The sequence below is a fragment of the Schistocerca americana genome, chromosome 5 (genome assembly GCF_021461395.2).
Source record: "Schistocerca americana isolate TAMUIC-IGC-003095 chromosome 5, iqSchAmer2.1, whole genome shotgun sequence".
NCBI lineage: Eukaryota > Metazoa > Arthropoda > Insecta > Orthoptera > Acrididae > Schistocerca > Schistocerca americana.
In genome coordinates, this window is record NC_060123.1 from 475,616,915 (window position 1) to 475,631,567 (window position 14,653).

General features: G+C 42.9%; 1 protein-coding gene and 1 pseudogene across 1 annotated transcript in view; one reads left to right on the plus strand and one right to left on the minus strand.

Moving 5' to 3' along the window:
- The window catches only part of LOC124615369 (ADAMTS-like protein 4), a 732,241-nt gene that overhangs the window by 473,369 nt on the left and 244,219 nt on the right, over positions 1-14,653 (minus strand). The gene's annotated exons all lie outside the window — the stretch shown is intronic.
- Positions 1,851-1,968, plus strand: LOC124616902 (annotated as a pseudogene).

Sequence of the window (14,653 nt, forward strand, 5' to 3'; positions counted from 1 at the left end):
GGTTTAATTAGTTCGAAATTCTAGGTGACTGATGACCTCAACAGTTAAGTCGCATAGTGATCAGCAACCTTTCAACCAGCCATCAACAGATGGGGACGTTTGCAAGACAACAACCATCTGCACGAACAGTTCGACGACGTTTGCAGCAGTATGGACTATCAGCTCGGAGACCATGGCTGCGGTTACCCTTGACGCTGCATCACAGACAGGAGCGCCTGCGACGGTGTACTCAACGACGATCCTGGGTGCACGAATGGCAAAACGTCATTTTTTCGGATGAATCCAGGTTCTGTTTACAGCATCATGATGGTCGCATCCGTGTTTGGCGACATCGCGGTGAACGTACATTGGAAGCGTGTATTCGTCATCGCTAAGCTGGCGTATCACCCGCCGTGATGGTTACACGTGTCGGTCACCTCTTGTTCGCATTGACGGCACTTTGAAGAGTGGACGTTACATTTCAGATGTGTTATGACCCGTGGCTCTACCCTTCATTCGATCCCTGCGAAACCCTACATTTCAGCAGAATAATGCATGTTGCAGGGCCTGTACAGGCCTTTCTGGATACAGAAAATGTTCGATTTCTGCCCTGGCCAGCACATTCTCCAGATCTCTCACCAATTGAAAACGTCTGGTCAATGCTGGCCGAGCAACTGGCTCGTCACAGTACGCCAGTCACTACTTTTGATGAACTGTGGTATCGTGTTGAATCTGTGTGGGCAGCTGTACCTGTACACGCCATCCAAGCTCTGTTTGACTCAATGCCCAGGCGTCTCAAGGCCTTTATTACGGCCAGAGGTGGTTGTTCTGGGTACTGATTTCTCAGGATCTATGCACCCAAATTGCGTGGAAATGTGATCACATATCAGTTCTAGTATAATATATTTGTCCAATGAATACCCGTGTATCATCTGCATTTCTTCTTGATGTAGTAATTTTAATGACCAGTAGTGTATAATGAAGTACTGTCTGAAAGAGAAACGGCTCAAATATTCTGTGAGACCTTGATAAGACTTCAAAGTGATACGAAGATTGGCAACTTGCTTTAAATGCTCAGAAACTTAAAACCGTACAGCCACATGAATCGATGAGTCACAACTTGTATCAGTCAACTCATGCAAATATCGGCTGTAACAATTTCAAATGGAATGGAATGATCCTATTTAAAGCAGTGGCAGATTAGCGTTCATTGGTAAGTAACTGCGGAAATAAAATTAGTCTACTAAGGAGAACTTTTAGAAAACATTGCCGGATTTGACTGCATTATCATGACTTTACATCCGTCGTTCTTCAACTTATTTTCCTTAAGACACTGTCCACACCACGGAACAGATCTTCCTAATGCTATGCTCTCTCTGACAGAATTACTATATGGTTGACATACTTGAAAGCCTTTACTTCTGCTCCTCGAAATTACAGTCCTTCTCCAAATTTCTGTTTAGTTCCCTTTACTGTAGGCTGAATGTACAATCGAACATCGGGAATAGGCTACAACTCAGTCTCACTCCCTTATTAACTACTCCTTTCCTTCGTGTTATTCGACTGTTATAACTGCAGTAACGTATCTACATAAGTTGGACGTAAACTTCCGTGCTCTGTCTTTAGTTGCTGCTACCTTCAGAATCTCTAAAATGTATTCCAGTCAACGTTTCTAGGAGTTTTCTCTATACTAACTCACGTGTGCCTTACTGCCTTTCAAGATTAGTCGCAGGATCAGCTTTGCCTCGCATGCCCCTGTATTTCTTTGGAACACTAACTGATCTTCTTCGATATCGAATTCTACCAGCCATTATACTGTTCCGAAAAAAAAATTGTGTCATTGAGTATTAAACCCATTGTCTTGTACTACTGGCAACGGCCTTGCCGCAGTGGATACACCGGTTCCCGTCAGATCACCGAAGTTAAGCGCTGTCGGGCGTGGCCGGCACTTGGATGGGTGACCATCCGGGCCGCCATGTGCTGTTGCCATTTTTCGGGGTGCACTCAGCCTCGTGATGCCAACTCGACCGAATAGTAGCGGCTCCGGTCAAAGAAAACCATCGTAACGACCGGGAGAGCGGTGTGTTGACCACACGCCCCTCCTATCCGCATCCTCAACTAAGGATGACACGGCGGTCGGATGGTCCCGGTGGGCCACTTGTGGCATTAAAACGGAGTGCTTGTAGTACTGACATTTGTGCTGACCTGCCTTGTTTGCAATTGAAATTGTTACATTCTTCTTGAAATCTGAGGATATTTCACCATATATATTGCATACCAGGTGGCATCTTCCTAAAAAAGCAAACTGTAATTGTTATCATGAATCCTCGATAGTTTTCTTTCAGTCTAGCGGATAAAGAGCTATGTCGAGAAAAAAACATAGCAATGGTCTCCAGCTTCCTAAAAAAGCAAACTGTAATTGTTATCATGAATCCTCGACAGTTTTCTTTCCCAAGGGGAGGCCGCCAATTGTGAAATTTAGATTCGATTCATACTGCGCATAATAAAAGCTCATGGCCAGAGGTGTAATGTGGCAAAGCACCAAGATGCACTTCTCAGCCGTTGTCGAGAAAATCGACAGTTAAAAGAAACCGTTGCGGTGAAATACCCTCTACGATTAATGATTTTCTACAGCGTCATAGCGCAGCGGTAAGCGCTGGGGTTCGTAATCCGAAGGTCGCCGGATCGAATCTCGCGCCATGCAATATTTTTGACCTACCATCGACCAATCGAAGTTCCGTACAGCAATAAAACACGATTACCTGGTTCCTTCATGACAGTAGCTATTCCGATGCAGCTCGCACCAACAATAGTAAGCCAGACCTGGCTTTAACCAAATTAGAACTGAACTCAAGAAAAATACCACTTTTTGGTGAATTTACATACAAAGAAGGAACACATCATTGCTTCCTAGCAGTGAAGGCTTCCCGTTGGATGGTAGACAAACCGACCTACCATCGACCAATCGAAGTTCCGTACAGCAATAAAACACGAAGTATAGAAAACCTGTCATATCAAAGAAAAAACAATAGTGGTTTTCAAAAAAAGAGAAATGTCTAAGAGATGGAGTTGCTCATAAAGTGGTGAACTGCTGGGCTTAGAACGGATCTCCCCCAATGTACCAACGGTCCGGCACAGACTCACATCCGTCGCACGCACACATACCGACCTTCCGCGGACTTTAAAGCGTTTGCATCGGCCAGAGCGGCCGCTTCTGCGAGCTGTGTCGCGGGGGCACCGCGCGCCGGCATTCCGCGGTTGCTCCGATACATTATGTATGACAGCGTATGCAAGCAGCATCCATTATTCATGTCGCCCTGCCACGGCCACTGAAAAGCCGATTTCGGCGATAAAATAAAAGAGAAGACGCAGGAATTGTAAACGAAGTGTCAGAGCTTACACACACGCCACGCAGCTGCCAAAACGTTTGGACACAATTAAGATGACAGCGCCGTCTTTCGTCTCGTCAAGTGGTGTCACTCGTCGCCCGTTCAAAGAAAGTCTTTGTTGACTGCTGAAACACTGCCAGAAGAGAGCTGTTTCGTCTTCGGTGTGGCGCTGAAGTGATGTGCTGAGACTTCGGAAACCAACATTTTTAATGAACTGCACTGTTAATCATTCCATAACCCGAAAATTTTTGGTTGATTTAAAGCGTTTGCTGCTAAAAATTAAATTTCATTAATAAGTACTAACTAATTGACAACCCACTGTTTTAATTAACAACGCAAAATGAGCATACATTTTTATTCGTTGTGGTATGGAACCATGCAGTCCCTGAATTTCACCTTGTAGATTTTCTTTTCATTGCCGAAGCATGCTGTGTCAGTTAACGAAAACAGCTAGCTGAAAAGACGGTATGAAAGTATACATCTTCCCATTACACCGCTCAAACGTTCTATCTTGTGGTCCAGGCAATGCAATTGTTTTATATGAGACTATTTTAGCTAAGCAAATTTCGAAACAAAAGATTTAACAACGTTTACCTGTACCGAAACAACTTGGCAGATTAAAGCTATGGCGTACCTAGTTTTCGCATACACTCCTCTTACTACGTACATTTTTCCCAACACTGCAATTAAAGTCCTTCTAGACAAAATATTTAAATACAGCACTTACAATGAAATTCACAAATGCTGTAAGATGTCCTGTCAAAACTTCTACTTTTAAATATTATTCATTACAGAAACACATGATTATAGTGTGGTATTAAAATGTATTGCGTTCGATTTTATGGATAGATTAGATCTCCTGCGTGCATTTGTTTTTAATGCTTCATTCCGCACAACATTAAACGAGGTGTGTCCAAAAATTAGAAATGTTTGGGACCATTTATAAGCAAAGCGAAAGCTCTATTATTTTGTTATTCTTTCACTGTGGCTGGAATATTCGTCTCGTGAGACTCAGCAACTGTAAGTGATATTTAAGATAATATTCATTTATTGTTTGGTTTTAATCAGATTAGATGTTTAAGTTACTCAGGATATGATTACTTGCGCCAGCAACCCGTCTTTCGTATGCTTAACCACGTACCAGAGTACCCAAATATGTGATTCCGAACAGATTACTACTACCAATACTGGCGCAAATACTTAGAAATGAAGATGATCCTGAGTAATCGAAACATGTCGTGTGATTGAAAATTCGTGACTGAGACTGAATAATTAATACATATTTTCTTAAACATTCTTAGTCTTTGTTCGGTGCATGTAATTTTTTGTAAATAGATTTCAAATTTTCCTTTATTTGTCGATTCGTCCATTACCAGCGTAAAGTATACGCTGGGAAAGTGGCTGAGATTATAATGGAACCATATTCGCTATTAGCCAATGGTTTTGTTACTTTTGGTGCTAGGATAAAATGCTGATTTTTCATTACCTTCAGCGTAATATAGGTTGTTGGAGTCCATAACCGGGTTTATATTTTCGTCGCACACGTACTAGTATGCCCATCTGTCTCCTATGTTAATCGTTTCGTATTGCTTAGTAAGAAGAGTTTGCCCGTATCCCGAAAGCATGATCTTATTGCCTTCCTCGACCTTCGAACTGATTTACCCAGCCATTTATAGGGGACTAACGTGGTTTACGAAAGAAGTTTCTACTCTACATCTTTCACAAATTCAAATCATTTCTATAGGCGAACAAAACGGAAGTGATCAAAATCTTAGGGTCAGTTGAGGATTTAATCCAGCACCTTTGGATTTGTAGTCAAGCAGTTATCCATTGAGCCCCCTGCCACCCTTCGTATTGCTTATTTGCGTCAAATACACTTTTCTCCGTTGTTGTGATTGCATAATTGACTACTTTGCTGAAGATGCTTTCACATAATTAATTTAAGGTGTAAATAATTAATTTGTTCTCCCAGCTGAGATTTAAATATTTGTCATGGATTCTGTTTGATTTTAGGCCTCTTATAGTCTGACTGTAAATAATTTACATCCCCATATTCTCTTCAAAATTCACTGGGCAGATCACTTCTCTTTCTCACAGGAGCTTCTCTCGAGTTTGTGTAATAGTGTATGTTGTTTAAATATACTGGTGCTAGTACATCTATTGGCATAAATGACTTAAATGTCAGAGGGTTTAGAAAATCCTCTTAAATTCCCAGTCCTAGTTATTAGCTTCGTTTGGTTTGCTTTTTACAACTGAATCAAGTCTTCTTCTTTCCACGGGTCCAACTAGGCTCGACCCGCATTCACCAATTCTGGCTGTAGTTCCCTTCTACATTACTTATGCTGATCGCGTTACTGCATTTCAGAGGTAATGGAACTGAATATGAAGTAGAAACCACGTAATTCGAAATAAATGAAAGTAGATACATAAATTAGTTTCGCTGAAGAATTTGTCGATGGAGAGGAAGCTGTTCGTAGGAGACCTTTTAATTTTTTCTGCCAAGATAATGAAAATGTTAATTTTGGAACTATGTACATTATTGGTAATGATTCCGCGAACAGACCTGTTGGTTTGATCAGAGTATGTATTGGGCACGACAAATTTTATTAAGGGTTAAATAAACTGATAAGCACCCGCCAGGGTAGCCGAGAGCGCTAACACGCTGCTTCCTGGACTAGGGTAGGCACGCCGGCCCCGGATCGAATTCGCCCGGCGGATTAACGACGAGGGCCGGTGTGCCAGCCAGTCTGGATGTGGTTGTTAGGCGGTTTTCCACACCCCGCTAGGTGAATACCGGGCTGGTCCCCACGTTCCGCCTCAGTTACACGCGTCGCAGACATTTGAAACACGTCCGCACTATTTTTCACGATTTACACTAGATGCAGACAGTTGGGGTACACTGATTCCGTCCTCGGGGGTACGGGGTGGCGGCAGGAAGGGCATCCGGCCATCCCTAACACTAACACTGCCAAATCCATTGTAACCACGCCGACCCTGCGATCGCTGCGGGACTATGGCGTAAGCGAAAGAAAGAAAGAAATATGCTGATAAGCCGTAATTAGTGCAACAAACTCTTTACAGCACAAATAAATCGGATTAATAAGGGATATCGATAGAAAAATAACACCCGAAATTTTGTTTTTGTACATTCTGTCTCGCACACTACTGGCACTGCAAATAAAGCTTGATTCAGGAGTTTCAGCAATTCTGTAGAATTCTCTCCCCACCGAATTTTATTATTTAGTAATGTAACGAATTTAACGCTATCAACTGATTCTACAAGTGTTTGCGCCCACCGTCCCCACCCGGCCCCATAATATTTTTTGCGTGTGACGAATGGAAGTGTGTTATTTATTTTGAGGGCATACAGTGATATAGTTCTAAATTTAATGCCAGTTAACTATCTAGTGATTGTAAATGTTCTTAAAAGTTAGTTTCACAACTACTCCTCAACTCCTCAAACCACGCTTGACTGCAAACACAAAAACTTTTGAATTGATGAAAGTTGTTGATGAAACATCGATAATATTTCTCCAGTGGATAGAAATCGTCAGATTCGAGACGCAGTCTAGTACATACTCGTAGTTTTAACGTGGCAGAAAGTTTTGTTACTATAGGGGGATTGGGGGATGGAAGATTCTATCTATAATACTCAACACCATACATTTCACTAATTCCAGATGCTACAGTACTGGATTTGGATTGTTTGGGGGAAGAGACCAAACAGTGATGTCATCGGTCTCATCGGATTAGGGAAGGAAGTCGGCCGTGCCCTTTCAAAGGAACCATCCCAGCATTTGCCTGGAGCGATTTAGGGAAATCACGGAAAACCTAAATCAGGATGGCCGGTCGCGGGATTGAACCGACGTCCTCCCGAATGCGAGTCCAGTGTCTAACCACTGCGCCACCTCGCTCGGTGGTGATGCTACAGTACTGGAAAGTTTCGAGCTGAAATGGTCAACAGCTGATCTCCTCTCCCGAAGTGATCTTTCCGGCGGAAGTAAGTTGCTACACACTTTTACCACGAAAGCGGGAAGAGGATTTATGCTGGAACCACAACCGATCTTTATCGTCCTTCCAGCCGCAGTTACTTGACAGTGAATGTTACATGACACGGTCCATTCAGACAGCGAAGTTTTGAAGTTTTCTGGTGAAACCTGTAGCACGTTTCATAGGAAGATCATATGAAAGAACTACTGATAGTAAAAAAGGAAATGGTGACATTACTTCTGGGATATAGCTATTGCTGTACTAACAGCAACATTTACATTAAGGCAACATAATTAGCTAAAAAAACTTCGCTACGAAAAGCACGTAAATATGAGCTGCAGTTTCACTAGCAGCAAACTCATATGAGCTTCTGTTAGCTGTAGCCCAGGTCTGATACAACTTCTCATCTTCGCGGTATATCGTCACAACTCAGACGATCTTTATTACTTGAAATACTTGTTCGAGATGCACATATGAAAACAAAAACCGATATTTACAATATAGTAAACTGATCACGTCCAGAGTATTTACACTGTAACTGATCGCTTACTGATAATCACAGATATGAAGATGGTAATATATAGACAGAAATCCATTGGTTCTTTTATAAATGTCGCACAGCCTTGGCAAGAAAACTAGGTGTTATTGTATTGCATACACTAATGTTTGTGTAAGTGGGAACGTCGATGATGCTATTGAATTCCGTCTTAAAAGATGTGTGGAGTGATTTACCACCAACAAGTGATTAAGGACGAAAGTACCAAAATACAGAAACAGAAGCATTTATGAAACCAAACGTTAAAGATGTTGGAAGTCATTAAGGATGCAAAAAGATGGGGTTGCTATCTGTAGCCACAAATGTTAATGTTATGACAAGTTCAGACAATGTAGAGCCAAGGGCACAGGATCTATGTGTGAGTCAGAACGGGCAGACTGATCAGTCCGAATAAAAGCGATTACTTATAGGGTTATATTTTATCATTACATTACATGCTGCAGATAGTGATGTGTTGTGTAAACCCCGGGGACAGAATAAGCTCATCCAGAAAGACGAGCGGACGTTGTACCACACTATGTGACCAGAGCATAAAAATGGCAGCAGCGCACCGAACAGATTCGTTCCTGAAGTTGGATCGACGCTTGTAAAGGATGTCAATCTGTCTGCGCCAAAAACTTGCGACCAGTTTCGGCGTTTGACCACGCCATCTTCTACCCCCCCCCCTCCCTCCCCCCCCTCCCCTGGAATCCAGCCTCATGTGCAATCGAAACAGGCGCCAGCATTCGGTAACTGGTAACCGTATACTTCTTTTTTAGTAACGCGATCCCTTTCCTCATCAGTTGCAGACTGCTGACTGAATGCTGGCGCCAATTCGATGGTATATGAGGTTGGATTCTTCCTGCACGTCGGTCAGGGGACCTGAAGATAGTGTAGTGAAACGCCGAAACTGGTCGCCACAATAAACTAAAACTGGAATTGTAGACGACTAAAGGTGTTTTGATTTTACATTTCAGCACTGTGTTTCTACGTCGTCAGATAGGACAACCCCAACTGTTGAACGAAGGGAAGCACACGTTATGAACTGCGGCAGATCGGGGCCAATTTGAAGGAGGGGCGTCAGGAACCCGTTTCCTCCAGGACTACACTAAGACAATTGCACAGAATAGGTCTCATCAGCCGACGAACGACATGAGATCTAACGTCTTCCCATAACTTTTGGCAACAGTGATTTCATACAGAGTTCACAAATTTAAGAGTTGTGGGTTTTCGAAGTACTCAACATGATAACAGCGTAGTTCGTTGTTCAGAACTGCAGCCCATTTCTGGTCTCATCGTCATAATTCTGAGCGTTTGCTCTAGATGGAAATAACCTCCAACATCACATCCACATCGTACTCCTCAAAAAATCAGCATAGTATAAAATACGAAAGTTTATGATATCAATAGTTCCACAGACACTCTATGATGAACACCAAATTACATGTTTTATGAGTTATTAATATTCAAATGGAGGTATTAGCGCTCTGTACAGATGTACTGATATTCTGCACACTTATAATCCGTCGCGGTCCGCGGATTTTAAACCGCCTACTGTGCTGTTCCTCCATTTAGAGAGCATTTGCGAGCTGCGAAGAGGGCGCTGCCCTTTCTTCGAGGAATAGACGGCGGTGTGCTGGCCAGAGAAAGAGTGTTTTTGTAGCCTGAGCAACAGCAGCCTTCCAGTTGACATCTCTCTGGGTCTGGCTCGAGTAATTAGCAACGACTCGGCTGACGTCTGGGGTGTGCTTGCATGTCTGCAAGTGATAGAGCGTGTGAAACGCATGCGACCGGTTACTGGCCCTGACAGTGTATTCGACCCGTCGCTAATGAATTGCAACGGTTCTTGTGTAGGATGATGGATACCACCTGTCACTCATGCTGTGCTACTGTAATTCATTTGGACTTTTTTTGAAAGTTTTATTTGGTGGCTTCCTTAACTGTTCAGTACAAATTTTGCAACTGGTTTTAAATTAAGTTCTCGATAAGTTAGAGGCTTGAAATTTTAATCATAACTCAGAGATGGATGATATTGGCGTAGTGTGGGGTTGAGAACTGCCTCCATGCAATAGAGAAGGTGGTGGGGGTGAAAGACAGATTGACAAAGAGGCATAACGCAGAGCAATGCTTGTCCAATTGGAGTTCCTGCACGACGGCTGTGCTTAGCAGATTGCGTCACTGCCTCTTCAGGCGCAATGCGCGTAAAATACCTGCTGCAGGAAGTCTGCGACAAATTCGATTTCTGATGCACCTCTCTAACGCCTGAAGTAATTTCTGTCGAACTGGACACACGTATCACTCGCACCCTGAAAAAAAATTGCTGTGATCCACCTAGAACTCGTAATTTCCGTGAAGATTACGAGTAATGTAACATATGTGTTACAGATGCTACAAAGGATATGAAAATTAGCAATAAAGGTTTACCACCTCGGAAAAATAAAGTTACGTAATTAATTTTTTATTTGTTTACGGGTACAGGTCTGCAGTAAAGGTAAATTCTGAAATCCCCGCAACGCAGTACCACAGCATACCGCTAATTCACCGAAACCAAAATGGCGAAGCCCGATGATAATGTTTAGCCGGGATGTGTAACATCAAACACCGGTATTAACTTAGGAAAAATTTCTGAGATGTACGTTCGGAACCCAGCATTACATGGAAGCGTATCATGGACCGTGCTAAAACCCGAAAAGCAATCTCAGAGTCTTAGATATGGTGCTATAGAAGGATATAGAAAATTAGGTTAACGTGTGAGACGGATATGAGGAGGTTTTCCGCAGAATCAGCTAGAGGAAGAACATGTGGTAAATGTTGACCGGCAGTTACAGGGTGATAGGTCACGTGTTAGCACTTCAAGCAATAATTTCCAGATACTTGGGGGAACGGTAGATGGTAGAGACTGTAGAGAAAGATAGAGACTGGAAGGAAGGAAGCAAGAACAGGGTTTAACATCACTCGGATTAAGAAAGGAAGGGCAAGGAATCATCCATGACCTTTCTAAGGGGCCATCCCGGCATTTGCCTTAAGCGATTTAGGGAAATGACGGGAAACCTAAATCTGGATGGTTGGATTGGGATTTTAACCTTTCTGCCTCTCCCACCTACCCCCTCCCGAAATGCCTTGCTATGCTAGAGATATGTAGAATATATACAACAAATAATTGAGGACGATGGATGGGAGAGTTACTGCGAGATGAAGAGGTTGGCGCTGGAGAGGATACCGTGGCGAGCCGCATCAAAACAATGAAAAGACTGAAGACTAAAAAAAATCATTCATTATTTAAAGCAAATGCTTGGATGATTCCTTTGGAAAGGACATGCCTGAATTTCTTCCTCATCGTTCCCTAATATGAACAAGTGTTCCCTATCTAAGGAAGTTCTTTTTTCCGGTTTATTCTTCCCCGCTTGTACTGTCACTACTTCACTTCCAAACCGCTGATATTACGTTGCTAAACAAATGGCTACATGGGCCAGAGATGGCGTGTGCTCTCGTTACTGACTATCGGCCCCACTTCAGACAGTTTGCCGTGTCCTTACCTGTACCGCAGACGTAACGCGACACCATTCTTTGCGGTGTAGCTGTTAGCGAAACCCACGCGTCGCCGAAGATCTTACACGCCTCGAAAGACGCCGGTGTCATGTCGGGAACACGGGATCCTTGAGCGTTCAGATCCGGCGAGAATAATCAGGCAGTTTGTTCACATCATTGTTGAAACTATACGAAGCTAATTTCTGAAACAAGCTGCCACCATTTGTGTAATCAATACATATTATAAAAATGTATGTATGTATGCATGTACGTATGTGTGTGTCCTGTCTTTTCCTAAACCGCTGCACCGATTTCAACCAATCTTGGCACACATATCCCTTACTGTCAGTCAACAATCGCTGTCGATATAAGAACCACCTAGTTCAGGAGATATGACGTCATTAACATTGAGATGTGTGAAAAAATGCCACGTCATGGGTGAAATTTTATTACATTTAAGCTTTACTACTAAGACAGTCCTGTAGTCGAGTCAACTGAAAGGAAATCCCTGACACCTGGCAGCGTTTTTGATAGTTTACAAATGCGACGCGCAAATGGCTACAGCCGGAAACATTAGCGGTGTGAAGAGGCGTAGCCCAACCTACAGAAACTAAGTTTGTTAATTTGGATACTGTACTTATGCATCTGTACATTATAGGGGACTGTTTCAGATTTTCAAAGGTGTTTCCGTTGATACAAGTAAATGAAATTTTTTCGCTGTTACATTAAAACAAATTTTATTTTGGTTTTCGTTTCTAAGAGAAAACTGGCAAAATGAATATCCGGGGAAATGGAATGTCGCCTAATATTCTAATAAAAATTAGGAAATATATCGTGTTACTGTGTTGTCCCTCAGCGCAGAGTCCTGAGTTCTACAAAAGTGCTCTTCTTCTCGAATACACTGGCATATTAACGAAGGTCTGACGGAAATTTACGGTTGTAGGACAGTACAGTCTCTTGCAGTGCTGTGAAGAGATGCAAAATTGCACGTGATGATGTAAACTTCTATGAAAAAAAAAAAAAACCTAGGATGGACTGCACCGTGTACATTTTACAATGTAAAGAGAAATACATAAGAGGAACAGTATGGTGTACATTTTCCAGTGCTCCCCAATGCATCATTTGAGGCGTCTGTTAAAATAGATTGCAGTTTTGAGATTTAGAGACTAATCACCAATAGGTTAAGGTAAGTAAAACGTATCTTACAGATCTCATTTGATTTGTATATTTATTTTAGCAACCAAAGTATTCGAGGTCTTCTTTTGAGTACCTGGGTGGATAACTAAGCCTCACGTGAGAGATAAACTGTTAACAGAACAGCCCACAGTCAAGTATCTTCAGCTCTATGGGCGATACTGGACATTTGAACGTTTCTGCTACGTTCTAGGGAGATCGATTCAAACAAATTTTACAGGGGAAAGAGGAATTCGTATACTGTTGGTCACCTGCTCTTGGTACCTTTGTACAACTGACTCTTCCCGTTTTTCTGTTCACAGAGAAAGGTACTAGATCTGTACCTTTACGAAAGACTGGTAACCCATGTGACTATCGTCCAACGGAATATTGGTCTACAGATCGAACATTATTTCGTTATTTTCCTACGGCATCGTTAGGTGGCAGAACGGAGACACAGCTGTGTTTACGACATGTAACAAGCCGACAAACGGTGATTTTTGGATGCACTCGTGATTCATGATGTGTAGGCGAAGTACGAACATCATCGCACTATTGAACACTGATAAGATATTGAAGTGGCGGCATTCTCTGGCTCTATCCAGCGGCAGCCATTAGGCACGGTCTTGGACGGCAAACTTCTGTGTACTCCAGTGGACGAACTGACCCGGCGCACGGCAGTACTGGCTTGCATGTCCATGGTTCCTGGTCGACGACACTCACGTCTAATGTCGTCTCGCTGGGTTAGTCAGCAACGCCCACCTTCCCTCGGGCTACCTCTAATTTGGGAAGCACAACATTGTGTTATGTTTCTTGGTTAAAGGTTTGTTTGACTGACGGGTGAGCGTTATGGAAATGCAGAAAAACCTAAATCGCAAGACTCTTTAAGAGAGACGCCAATTCTTTAGCTATAGTATACTTACAGACATTAAGTACCAATGAAGAATCTATAGACGTACCTCTGACCCGAAGTACCATTTCGGTAGCTACCGCGAAGGCTACACTCTTTACGGAACAAACAGACGTATTTCATGAGTTTTTATTCCCACGTTCCACACGCGTTTGCAATGGGAAGACGCCCTAACATGTCTTTTCATGTTCCTTACTCCCTGCCATGACAGCCATGACAGTGATGTGCACAGTGTGTGTGTCGATGTAGGCTTGTGCATTACTTTTGGTGTAGTGCGCTACATAAGCCTTTCGTTAACAACACAAACAGAAAACACTAGATGTAAAAAAAAAAAAAAAAGGTCAGGAATCCGCTGAAAACCAAGTAAGGGCCCGCATGCAGCACCAATACGACAACAGAACAATCCACGAGAAAGTCCAGTAACGCGATGAGAATCAAAATCTCAGCAGGAGATTTGAGTAGTTATACGAATCGAGAAGGCCAGGGCTGACCTTTAAAACCCAAATGAGTGGCAAGTTCTCGCCTAGAGATGTGGTGGCTGAGGGGTGTTCGCCGTGGTAGGGATGCATTATACGTGACGTGTTAGATAAGTAACGCAACACTTTTTTTCTGAAAGCAGGTCGGATTTATTTAGGATTCCAATATACCATATCAATCCCCACTCTTTTGACTACGAAACATTATTTTTCAACACATCTCCGTTCAATGTGGCGGCCTCACGCCATATTACTGGGAGGGCCTTTACGTCCACAAGGCCGGCAGATGTGGCCGAGCGGTTCTAGGGCATGGATGTGTGTGGTGTCCTTAGGTTAGTTAGGTTTAAGTAGTTCTAAGTTCGAGGGAACTGATGACCTCAGATGTTAAGTCCCATAGTGCTCAGAGCCATTTGAACCATTTTTTGTCCGCATGGTACCATTCTACTGGTCGACGTCGGAGCCAATATCTTGCCGGATCAGTAACCTCCCCATCACAAATGTACTTCTTCCCGTGGAGTACATCCTCCATTGGGACAAAGTGATGGTATTCGGAAGGTGGGAGATCAGGGCTATAGGGAGGGTTAGGAAGAAGAATCCAATGAAATTTTGTGAGCACCTCTTGGGTGCACAGACTTGGTGAGGCCTTGCATTGTCACGGAAAAGGGAAAGTTCG